Source organism: Sardina pilchardus, chromosome 10 (genome assembly GCF_963854185.1).
Source record: "Sardina pilchardus chromosome 10, fSarPil1.1, whole genome shotgun sequence".
In the NCBI taxonomy this organism is placed as follows: Eukaryota; Metazoa; Chordata; class Actinopteri; order Clupeiformes; family Clupeidae; genus Sardina; species Sardina pilchardus.
The window spans coordinates 18,646,632-18,657,957 of NC_085003.1; the positions used below are offsets into that span (position 1 = coordinate 18,646,632).

The 11,326-nt window shown below is 48.2% G+C and overlaps 1 long non-coding RNA gene across 1 annotated transcript; it reads left to right on the forward strand.

Moving 5' to 3' along the window:
• Positions 1-4,408: 4,408 nt before the first annotated feature.
• On the forward strand, positions 4,409-6,277 carry LOC134093662 (uncharacterized). Its single transcript, XR_009940372.1, has 3 exons — positions 4,409-4,470; positions 5,221-5,326; positions 6,154-6,277. It is a non-coding gene; the product is annotated as an uncharacterized LOC134093662 (long non-coding RNA).
• Positions 6,278-11,326: the final 5,049 nt, after the last annotated feature.

Below are 11,326 nucleotides of genomic sequence, written 5' to 3' on the forward strand. Positions count from 1 at the left end.
AGAGGGCTATCTGAACGAGTGATGCGCTCGGCTGGCTGGGTCTTTGCTGCGAGGGAACCAGAAAGGTCACACCCTCACAGCTGATCCTCTATCTCCCCCTGCTGGCCAGAGTGTGCCTCTGCACAGCGGCCGCTGGTCATTTTACGCTGCCGTGACTTTCACTCTCCATGTGATATTCCTGTGTCCCAGTGACAGCTCTCAAGATGTATCACAAGCTGTGACTCCCCTCTCTATCCCTTTCTCTCTTTCTCTCTCTCTTGCTCTCTCTCCTGTTTTCTTCCCACTCCTCCCTGCATGCATTCCTCTGAATATATCCCTCACTCACCTGGATATATCTGGTGGGAAGGCTGGAATGTCTTTATATTCCTCACCTTCCCTTGTGTGTGTGTGTGTGTGTGTGTGTGTGTGTGTGTGTGTGTGTGTAAGCAAAAAAAAAAGCACTGGTGTAGGAAGTGCTGCCTGTGTGCGTCTCTTGCAGCTCCTGCAGATAATCCAAGGCAGGCTGGGGGCCGGTGCCGCGGGCAGCCCCTGCAGCTGGAGCCTCTCCCCCGCGTGGATATGCGATGAGCGGGGTGAGGCTGTCCGCAGCCCCCTCCACCTCCAGAGCGGTCAGAGGGTCTGGCTGTCCTATGGGGAAGACCACAGGTTAGCCCTTTCTCTCTCTCTCTCCGCTTCACGCTCTCACTCTCTATCCCTCCCTCTTAGAACAACTATCATGCATCAGTGTGTTCCCTCTTCTGCGGACAGTTGGGGTTCACTCTGTTTTAGAACAAAATTGGCTTAAAAACAGAGAGTTCGGACAGTTCTCTCTGTTTCTGTCCACTCTCCCTCCCTCCCTCTGTCCCTCTCTCTCTCTCTCTCTCCCTTTCTCTCTCTCTCTCTCCCTCCCTCTCTCTGTCTTGTCTAAGTGGCGGTGCCGTGATGGTGTGGCGGCCCCTTCTCTTCATGTCTGAGTAGTCACTGTAATGATTGCAGATGGGCTCTCTGCAGGGGGTCCCCGGACCCAGAGGCCTGTCATTGTGGCGGAGGGGGCAGCCCCGACCCACCGACCGCAGCCTCCATCTCACCCCCATCACCACCCCCATCACCGACGCCTCCTCGCCCGCATCGAAAAGCTAAATTTCAGGCAAAATTGTGCATATTCGCAATTTTTTTATTTATTGTTTTTTTTTTTTGTTGTTGTTTTTTTTTCCTTTCGCGGTTCTGTCTATCACTACATTTCTAAAGGAGAGGGGACGAAGAAGTAGTAACTCTTTCCAAATTGGGAAGGACCACTTTGTGATCTTTTACAGAGAAACTTCCGGAGCCTACTCCGGACTGACTGTTGGTGCTCTCTCACAAATGGGATGGGGTGTAATTTGGTGAGGGAAAGGGGTGCAGTGGAAGGAGGTGGGCATCGGGGGAGGGTGGTGATGGTGGTGTAGGGGGGGGAGAATCATTCACCCATACTGATGGCTCACCCCAGGGATGGGTAGTATTCAACAGGGATTAATGATGATATGCTTATTGACTGGAATTAATGCCTCACAGTTTCCAACACATAGGCCTAATAAACAGAGGGGAACTGTATATCTGCGGGAGGAGAGCAGGACGTGATGTGAAGTTGTTGAAACGCCACTGCTTCCAAAAGATTTTTCACTTCAGCTAACACTGGCTCTCGTTCATACTCTAGTTGCGTTTGCACCTTCAGAAGTGTTGTATCCTGACACATTATTTAGCAAGCTCATGAAAACAAAAGTGGAATATTGAAAGTAACATCAAGGTGAATACAGAAAATATCTTTCCTAAAAATTATAGTAATTTTTTATACACATCAAATATAGTGTTAATATCAATATTTTTGTATTTATACTATTCATATTTTCCCATATCATCATTTAATCTTTATATGAATTAAATTGAAAGATATACACAATAGATGTTTGTTACGGGTAGTGGCACAGGGATAATTTGCACTGCCATTGTCTTTTTCTTTTTTTTTTCATTTTTATTCATCATTCAAACATTCAAATCGAGATACATCACTTTTATATTCCATTACGGCCAATCCATTGTCACATTGTTACAGTAACTGTTAAGTGTGAGAAAATCTCTCGATCAGAATCCCAGAGATATCCCACAGTAAGTCTGAAAGAAAGCAAGCTCGTTTGACATGATGGCAGAAGACACTGATGCTGCTGCTGCTGCTGCTGCTGCTGCTGCTGCTCTGCCTGCCACAGTGAGTGACAGCTCTAAACTAGGCTGCAAGGTGGGGTGTCTGTCTGAAGTGTGCTGTGGGACGAGCTGGAGGCCTCTGGGGGGGGGGGGGGGGGTACCGCTCCCCACCGAGGCAGCATGGAGTCAGGGCAGACGAGGGTGGATGTGGGGGTTGTAGCTCCGCTGGGGGCATGGGGTAGCTGAGAGAGGGAGGCCTTGTGGCCCCCAAGTGAGCAGCTGTGAGGAGGAGACCCCCCCCAATCCCTGTCCCATAGCCTCCAGTCCAGCTGGCCAGCCATCCGTGAAGCATTAGCAAGTGTTTGTCCCCGAGCTCCAGGGGTGTGTGGGGGCCGATGGTGATGGTGGTGGTGGTGGTGGTGGTGGTGGTGGTGGTGGTGGTGGTGGTGGGGTGTGCGCCTCGTCTCTCCTGCCCCGAACCACTGAGTCGCTCTCACGACGTGTCGCCGTGGTCACAGCACGGCGTGCATGACCTTTCTACCCCGATGAGGTCCTTTCTGAGGCCATGCGAAAATAAATAAATAAATAGATAAATGCATAAATAAACAAACTGCTCATTCCAAGTGCATTTAAGTCCACTGTCCACTGGCCAGTCCAGTGCCTGGTAAGTGTGCTTTAGTGTTATCTTGGATGCCAGAACTGATATGAATGTGGCAGATGAAAACCCCTTTTTGCAATCGTGTTGCCCAGTGTCATCCCAGTGCCTGGGGTTGGATCAGAGGGACTCTGGAGCCCCTGTAGTTTTGAGGGGAGAGTGGGTGATGGAGGGGAGGGGAGGGGAGCGGGTGTCTGTGGAACGGTCCCCTTGATAACGCGCTGCTCCCCTGGCTGGCCTAATCATTGTGCCTGGTGACGGCTGAGCAGATCCTGCACCACGGGAGAGGGGTTGGCAGGGTTAAACTCATTTCTCTGCCCACAATGAGACGCACTAAATGAGCCCATTAGGCACACAGCACTCGTGTAGTGCAGCAGTGACCAAACGAGGACCAGCGCTCCTAAACGAAGAGAGAAGAAGAAGAAGTAGAGGGAGAGGGAGTGGGGGGGGGGGCTTGACATGAGCTACTCTTGTAGCAGGAGTCCACCGACCTTTGACCCCAGGGGGGCGTAAGAGTCTTTGATAGGAGTCCATGAGGCAGGCAGTATATCATGACACTAGGAGATGGTAGAGTTGAAGTGACTTAGTCGAGAGAAATCATACATGGCGAATAAAGAATGTATTAGCAGGGGAAATTATAGTGACTTAACCCCCCTCCTCCACACGCTCACTCTCACACATCACCGACCCTGATGAGAATCTACTGTTTTTGTTTTTTTTTTCATAATGTAATGGCATTGAATTTGATCTTTTAAAATGCAATTTCCTCGGGAGCCCCATATGTGCCTGTCAGGTTCTTCATGTGAGTCAGATGAAGAAGTTGTCGGCGAAGTCCATTTCGGAGTCGGGAGTCGCCGTAACCGCTGGAGTTTGTGGGGGCGAATTATAATTAACGCAGTTAGTCTGCGGCAGTCCGAGATTGCCCTGCACTTTTCCGTGATGTGCTTTGAAAGCTTGCGAGAGAAAAAAAAAAAAGAAATGTTAAAATGTTCAAGCTTGAATGCACCAAAATCAAAGCTAATTTAGGACAGAGGTTCAACGTCTCCTCCAGCAGTTAATTAATACAATATTGTGCCTCCGTTTGATAGGAAATTGTAGTATTAATTAAATTAGCCTGCAATAATAAGTATTAATGTCCTAATATTTCCTAATTAAGATTGTATCTTTGTAGGATATGCTAATTCAATTAAAGGGGTTTCAGTATCGCACATATTTCTCACATTTCTCAAATGAGGGAAATAAACAAAATCCTCAGAGCAAAGTAGACATTTCATTTAAAAGAGAACACTGTCTAAAATAATTGTGTGATCCTTGCAAACAGCATCATGAAAAAAACACACTGATGGGCATCACACTGTATTTTCTTAACATGTTTAATATGCAAGCAACGACTCCCTGTGCCCCGTCCGCCTATGTGCTTCATGCTCTCTGTTTCACGCTACATACCGAGAGAAGGAAATCAATTGGTGTTGCATCTTGGCTAGACGCAGATATAAATGTACATGTAAAATGTGTGTTTGTCTTTGCCTTAGGCTGTCCGGCAGTGTCGCAGCGCTCACTCTCTCTCTGGCGAGAGTGGCCACTGCAGTGGACATGGATCATCAGGCCATTCACGAGACACCACTGGATCCAGATGCGGCCTTACCTGCAGGCCATGACAAGTATGTGCGCTTATTTTTGCAGAGGAGGTTTTGTTGTGCTCTCAGGTATGGGTGCCAGTTTCATTCCAGTTTCATGCCAGTTTCCTTCTGAGTTTCACTCGACGTGTTTAGAAACATCTGGATGCGAGATTGTTGACATTTGTCCTTCACTTCCACTGAGAGCAGCGTGCTGTTGAATGCATTTTGGCTGCAAACGAGCAGCATCACCGGCATGCCCTCTGATGAGAACCACCTCCACCCAAGCCATTACAGCTGTTAAGCAGCACATGCAGTACTGCGGGATGCTCATGCTGGCTCAATTAAAGGGTCCACGGCCTGGAGAGCCCCTAATCTACTGGCTCATTGGATCTGGAGGAATGAGATCACGACCAGTGAGCCTGGAATGACCCGTAGCGAGACCGGGGAGACACAATTGTGTGATGTTACTGTGTAATTGTCGTGTGACAAACTGCCCCATCTGTACACATGACGTCTGGGCCATTTTATACACGTGTAGATTATGGATGAGAGAGAGAAAGAAAGAGAGAGAGAGAGTGTGTGTGAAAGAGAGAGGGGAACTGTGAAATGTTTCCATGTGGGTAATAGGGTATGTGTTGCCTTTACAGTCTAACCTCCGTCTGCCATCCTCCTAACATCCTAACATCCTTCTGTTTTGTTTTGCTTTGCTGTTACATGTTCTGACTTGAAAAAGCCTTGAAATAACCCATGGTCTTTGTTGTTGAAGGTTTGGCGTCTGCTTATGTTCCACAGGTATCATGCCTTAGAGGAATTTCCAAAAAATTGCACAGCTCACCCATCTCAGCGTCCCGTATCTAAGACCTCTCCAGACAGATGCAACCACTACTTGCAACACAAGGTACTTACTGATGAAGAAAACAGCACTAAAGCATTGACTATGAGCTACTGATATGCAGCTATTTAAAAAACCTGTTACATTTTGGAGTGAATCTGAGCTATGGCGCTGAGCCATATATATTTTCACATTCATGTTTCTGTCCATACTTTTACTTTAACAAGCTCTTTTGTTGTTCCCTTCATCCAGAACATGAATAAACTTGTGATGAAGTTTGCACAGTGATCTATATGTTCCGAAGCAGCAGCAACGATAATTGCAATGTGCTGGCTAAACATACACAATGATGATATGCCTGCCCACCCACTGTACATTAATTAGATACAATAGATACAGCTCAGCCTGGCATCAAATCCCCCATGGACACATCCCAGAGACCCCTGACAGAAATATCAACCTCTCGGAGACATGTAATTAAATGTGTGCTGCCTCGCTGATGAGACAGAGAGAGAGAGAGAGAGAGAGAGAGAGACCCTCAGGCCTGTGCTTATTTAAAACTGTCTCCTGCCTCTGGACCCCCCCCCCCCCCACACACACACACACACACACACACACACACACACCATCGGCAGGTGCAGTGATTATTTCAGCTCAGTTGAGGTCCATAGGGGAAGAAGTGACCTGAAATCTTACAGCTAATTGCATGGCATTAATAGCCAATCCCACATATAGAGCACACATTTACGGATCAAATGTATAGCTTGTCTGTTCTGTATGTGTCCTTAAGAGGAGACAAGTGTCTGAGAAGTGCTGCAATGCTGTGGGAAAAGTGAATTCGTTTTTTTGAAAATTGTGTATTATCAACAGATGAGCTTAATTCCATGTTTTAGGAGAATCCTGCAGTGGTGTTTCTCCCGTCAGTCACAGTGGCCAAGCACACCACTGCTAACGGGCCCAAAACTGGTGGTGCAGAGGGCAGCTGCGTTTGGCCATCTTTGGCACATGTTTGGAGCATACAAAAGGTATAATTTGCCTCTGCATGCAATATGTAGCTTCCTTAATAATAGATAAATATATTAATGAATAATGAGTTAGTAAATAAAAACAAATAATAATCCAACTTGGCAAAGTTTGTGAAAACAGAGTTTTCACACAGTGACATTTGCACAAACCACACCTGTATTTCAGGGAATTTTTGGACACTTTTGCCGTTGTTGTTGTTGTTGTTGTTGTCACTGACGACGTTGTCACCGCTGTTGTTTTTGTCTGGCATCAGGTGAATTCCAGTTCACTAGCCGTGGATACACAGTCAGTGAATCGGACGCAACAGCCTCTCTCCTCTCTCGCGCCCGTCCAATACCACCACCCCCCCCACACACACACACACACCCACCCCGGTTCAATCGCGTGTGTGACAGGAAGCCCATCATTTTCTAGTCACGCTCATCTGGATCTGACACTTTCCCGCCCTAATTCCCCCCAGCTTTTCACAGCTTACTGAGCCTTAAAGCTGCCCAGTTCAGAGGAGGCCATTGAACATCTTTTCCACATATTTACATTGTAGCGAGCATATACATTCTACACCGGGTAAAAAAAAAACGCCACAGCATTCCTTTGAATGCTAACCCTTCCATCTGACTGTTGTCCGTGAAGTAGAATCACAGTGTTGCCTACTTAATTGCTTGTTAGGGGCTGGGGGGTGGTGTGTGTGGGGGGGGGGGCATTTCGACAGCGGAGGTCCTTAAAACATTTCGCTGGGACAGTATGAGGAACTGAAGGCCGTTTCGGGGGAAAGGAAGTGTGAAATTGATGAGGTGAGTGTGACTGGGGTAGTGATATGAGACAGATAGGGGAGGTCAACTCCTAGTCTCTGCCGATTAGGCCAACATTATCCTCCCCGCCACTCTGCAGGGTCATCCCTTTCCTCTTCACTGCACGCCCTCGGGTGAGGTGGGGGGTGGGGGGGGGGCAGATCAGGGTGGAGTAGGGTGGGGGTGGTGGAGGGGGGAGAAGTTCGTGTGAGCAAGTCCGAGGCGCTCAACTCAATCCGGCCGCAGACTCTTAATCGCCACAGATGACACCGTTTTTTTTTTTTCCGCGAGGAGAAAAGAGAGAGGGAGCGAGCTTCGAGTCGTTTAATCAGTTCGAATGAACACGGTTAGCCGACGGAGACGCGAGTCGCTCGGCCGCAGCCGAGGCCCCCGCGACTCTGAATTAGCCTAATGAGGAGCGCCGGGGCGAGTCAGCGGCGGTGAAAGTCACACTGTGCGCCGAGTCAAGTTGGCTTTGGCTCTGCTGCCGTTCACGGCGCGGCGAGCTTCGAGTCGACCGGCGTGGGGGTAAAGCGTTACGAAGCGGGCGAGTTAACACGGCTGAGTGACCGACACCTCGAGGCCCGCACGAAACATTTTGACTTGTTTGCAGATAAAAGGGCCAACAACACTGGATCTGACATATGGAAGATGTGGAAAAGAGAGAGAGAGGGAGAGAGAGAGAGAGAGAGAGAGAGAGAGAGAGAGAGGGGGAGGGAGGGAGGGAGAGAGATGACTAGCAGAGGCGCTGTTTATGCAATCAGCTCTGAAAGTTTTTGTCATCAACTGAGGAGGTTTTGCATTTCTTACAGTTGATGAGCGTACAAAATCTCTTAACCTCTTGTCACACACAGTTTCTCACATCCGTACGTATCTTCCATTTCTACGCCCGATTCTTTATGATGTCCAGACAGGAGAGATTGTGAGCTGCGCCTTCCCTCAACTCTGCCTGGCAGCGTCCCCTGTGCCAATCACACTAAGGGTCCCCAGTGGACCAGAGACACAAGCTCACATGCTGCTCCTGCAAAAGAGGTGCCCTTCCCATGCCACACACACACACACACACACACACACACACGCACACACACACACATACACACACACGCACATACACACACACACACACACACACACACACACACACACACACACACAGCCTGCACTCAGCCGATAACACACTGCCTCACACCTCTCTGATATGTGCAATACACACCCCCTGCTGAAGGTGTGGTCCCGGGTCCAGTCGGTAATGCAAATCTCACTGTTCCGTAACAGGGAGATGGGCTGTCCATTTCAGCGGTGGAGGTTTGGTGAAAATGGCCACATCTATTCTGAGGTGAGCTCTCTCTCTCTCTCTCTCTCTCTCTCTCTCTCTCTCTCTCTCTCTCTCTCTCTCTCTCTCTCTCTCTCTCTGAGGGCCCTGATTTAAACGGAAATCATTTTTAACATGAAAAAGTCAATCAATGAGCAGAGTGCCAATGAGAAAATTGCAGTGTGTGAATTAAAGCTATGGTGTGGTGTGTTGGAGCATCGAGATGACCCAGCCAATGGCTTCTTAGCATCTTGCTCATGGTACTAAACTGGACATGCGACACTGGATGAGCAAATGTCAAAATATTGCTTTGTTACTTCCCCCAAGGAGGTTATGTTTTCATCGGCGTTTGTTTGTTTGTTTGTTTGTCTGTTTGTCTGTTTGTTTGTTTGTTTGTTTGTTTGTTTGTTTGTTCGCAAGATAACTCAAAATGTTAGGGATGGATTTCGATGAAATTTTCAGGGAAGGTCTAAAATGTCCCAAGAAGGTAACGATTACATTTTGGGAGTGATCCGTATCACTTTCTGGATCCAGGAGGCGGTTATGTTTTCGTTTGGCAGAGGTCTGCGCTCTCTGAGTGCTTTTCTAGTTATTATTTTAATTTAGCATAGACTTTTGACTTTAGTTAGATGACTTTTGACTTTGTGCTTTGCCCATCATCTAAATGAGAGCCTGTCATCCAGTAGGATGCAGGAGTATGTCATGATATGCATTTCCTCCTAAACTGTACCTGTGTGGATAGTGACTTTTTTGCGGACTCTTTTGTGATAACCTTCAAGGCATTTTGTGTCATTGCAAAGATGTGAATCTGTCTTTTGTGTGTAACTTCAAATGGCTCTCACAGCATCCTGACTCAATTGCTCTGGCTGGGTTGAGGCTGTGTGTCACTTCTGTGCACTCAAATACCCCTTTCACCCCCGCAACCACAACAGATGTCCTGACGACGCCCTTTGAACTTTGCCCCCCTGCCCACAGGCGCTCTCTGAGCTGACGCTGACCTACCTGCAGGAGGAGTGTGGATGGACAGAAGTGACCCCCCAGCCCCAGGGGGCGCTGGAGAGACCCCGGGGCAGAGAGGGGGCAGACGGCCGTGCTTACCCAGAGGTGGGCACCAGTGGAGAGAGAGAGCCACGAGCCGGACACACAGCAGGGGTCATCAACGTCACCCCCACAAAACACACATTACTCACACGCTCACGCTCAGTCAGGGTATGAACCAGACACACGCACACATACGCACACACATACACACACACATACACACACACACACACACACACACATGTACACACGTACACACACGTCGTACACACATACACACACTCACGTACACACACACACATACATACTCACACACACACACACACACACACACACACTGATCCATTTATACTGTACTCAGACACTCGCACACCACACACATACTGTAAACACACATGAACACACAAATCCACACATGCATTCTAACTCAGACGTTTTTTAAACCTATACACACATCCCGATAAACAACTCTACACAGACATCATGACATATCATCCTACTAATATGCCTCACAGTTATTGGGATGACCATGTTTGTACGTACAGTATATATTAGACAAAAGAAGAACTGTTGCGTTCTGTTTGGTTTTGATTTTGTGTTTTATACATGGCAAAATGTATACACGACAAGCATTTCATCTTTGTCAAATCAAAATGGTTCCTATTGGCTTTACTGTACTTTCTGTTTGTCTTTCTCTCCTCCCTTCCTCGCTCCCTCTCTCTCTCTCTTTCTCCCTCTCTCTCTCTCTCTCTCTCTCTCTCTCTCTCTCTCTCTCTCTCTCACCCCTCTAGCCGAGTGAGGCAGCACCAACAGACAGCCCACGGGGAGAGGCAGCCAGTCAGGGAGCCCAGCTGTCAGTGGCCCTTCTCAGGCAACACAAAGACAGACAGGCGCCGGTCGGGGCTCAGAGGTAGGCCACTGGCAAGCCCCATAGTGACCGGTCACTGTCATAAGAGGATTTCTCTCTTATGTGGGAGTCGGACTGATTCTTCCTATCTTTTCAAAATAATACCTCACAGCAATAGGCCTGAAGTCTTCTTAAGAGAGAGAGAGAGTGTGTGTGTGTGTGTGTGTGGGAGAGAGAGAGAGAGAGAGCAAGAGAGAGCCATGGAGAGAGAGAGAGAAGGCTGTTGTATGTTTAACAATACATACCCTACACCTGTGTAATATAAAAAGTCAACATTTAAATTTGATCCGTAATCAGTAAAAAGTTAAGACATGGGTGGGATCAGTTCTTCAGTCAAAGTCCACGTCACAGCTCCTCTCCCTGTCTCAGGAATGCTCCATCACTTGTCACTAAGTCCCTACAGATTAAGCAGTGATATGGGAAGAATGAGTGTGATGTGTGAGCATTGGCCTCTCTCAACCTCATTATGCTAATGCGATATAACTTTAAAATGCATTCATGCCACTCGTGTTGACTAGAGATCATGCTCCGTGGTGCGTGTTGCTGGATACGTTTGCACCGAACACACACACCCTCACAGACACAGACACAGAGGCTCACACACACACACACACACACACACAGAGACACACACACACACACACACACACACACACATTTGCAGCTCTCTTTTTTTCCCCAGCCATGTTTTTCTTCGCATATCTGCCTCTTTAATGCAATTTAACAATGTCACATTTGCCACTTCACGACTCACCGCAGACCCCCTCTGTTAAATCAGGACGCTTTCAGTGCACACTCAACAAGTAAGCAGCTAGCGAGGTGCTAGTTAGCTAAGAGCGCGCGCGCGGGCCTTGCGCGCTGCGGCGTGCTAATGTGCGCTAACGGACGCGGCGCGGCGCGGCTGAAGAGCACTGAGCCGCGCAGCAGAGCGCAGGAGGCCAGGAGATGAGGTGTAACGCAATCTCCTCCCTCGCCTGTTTGCATTGTGTGGG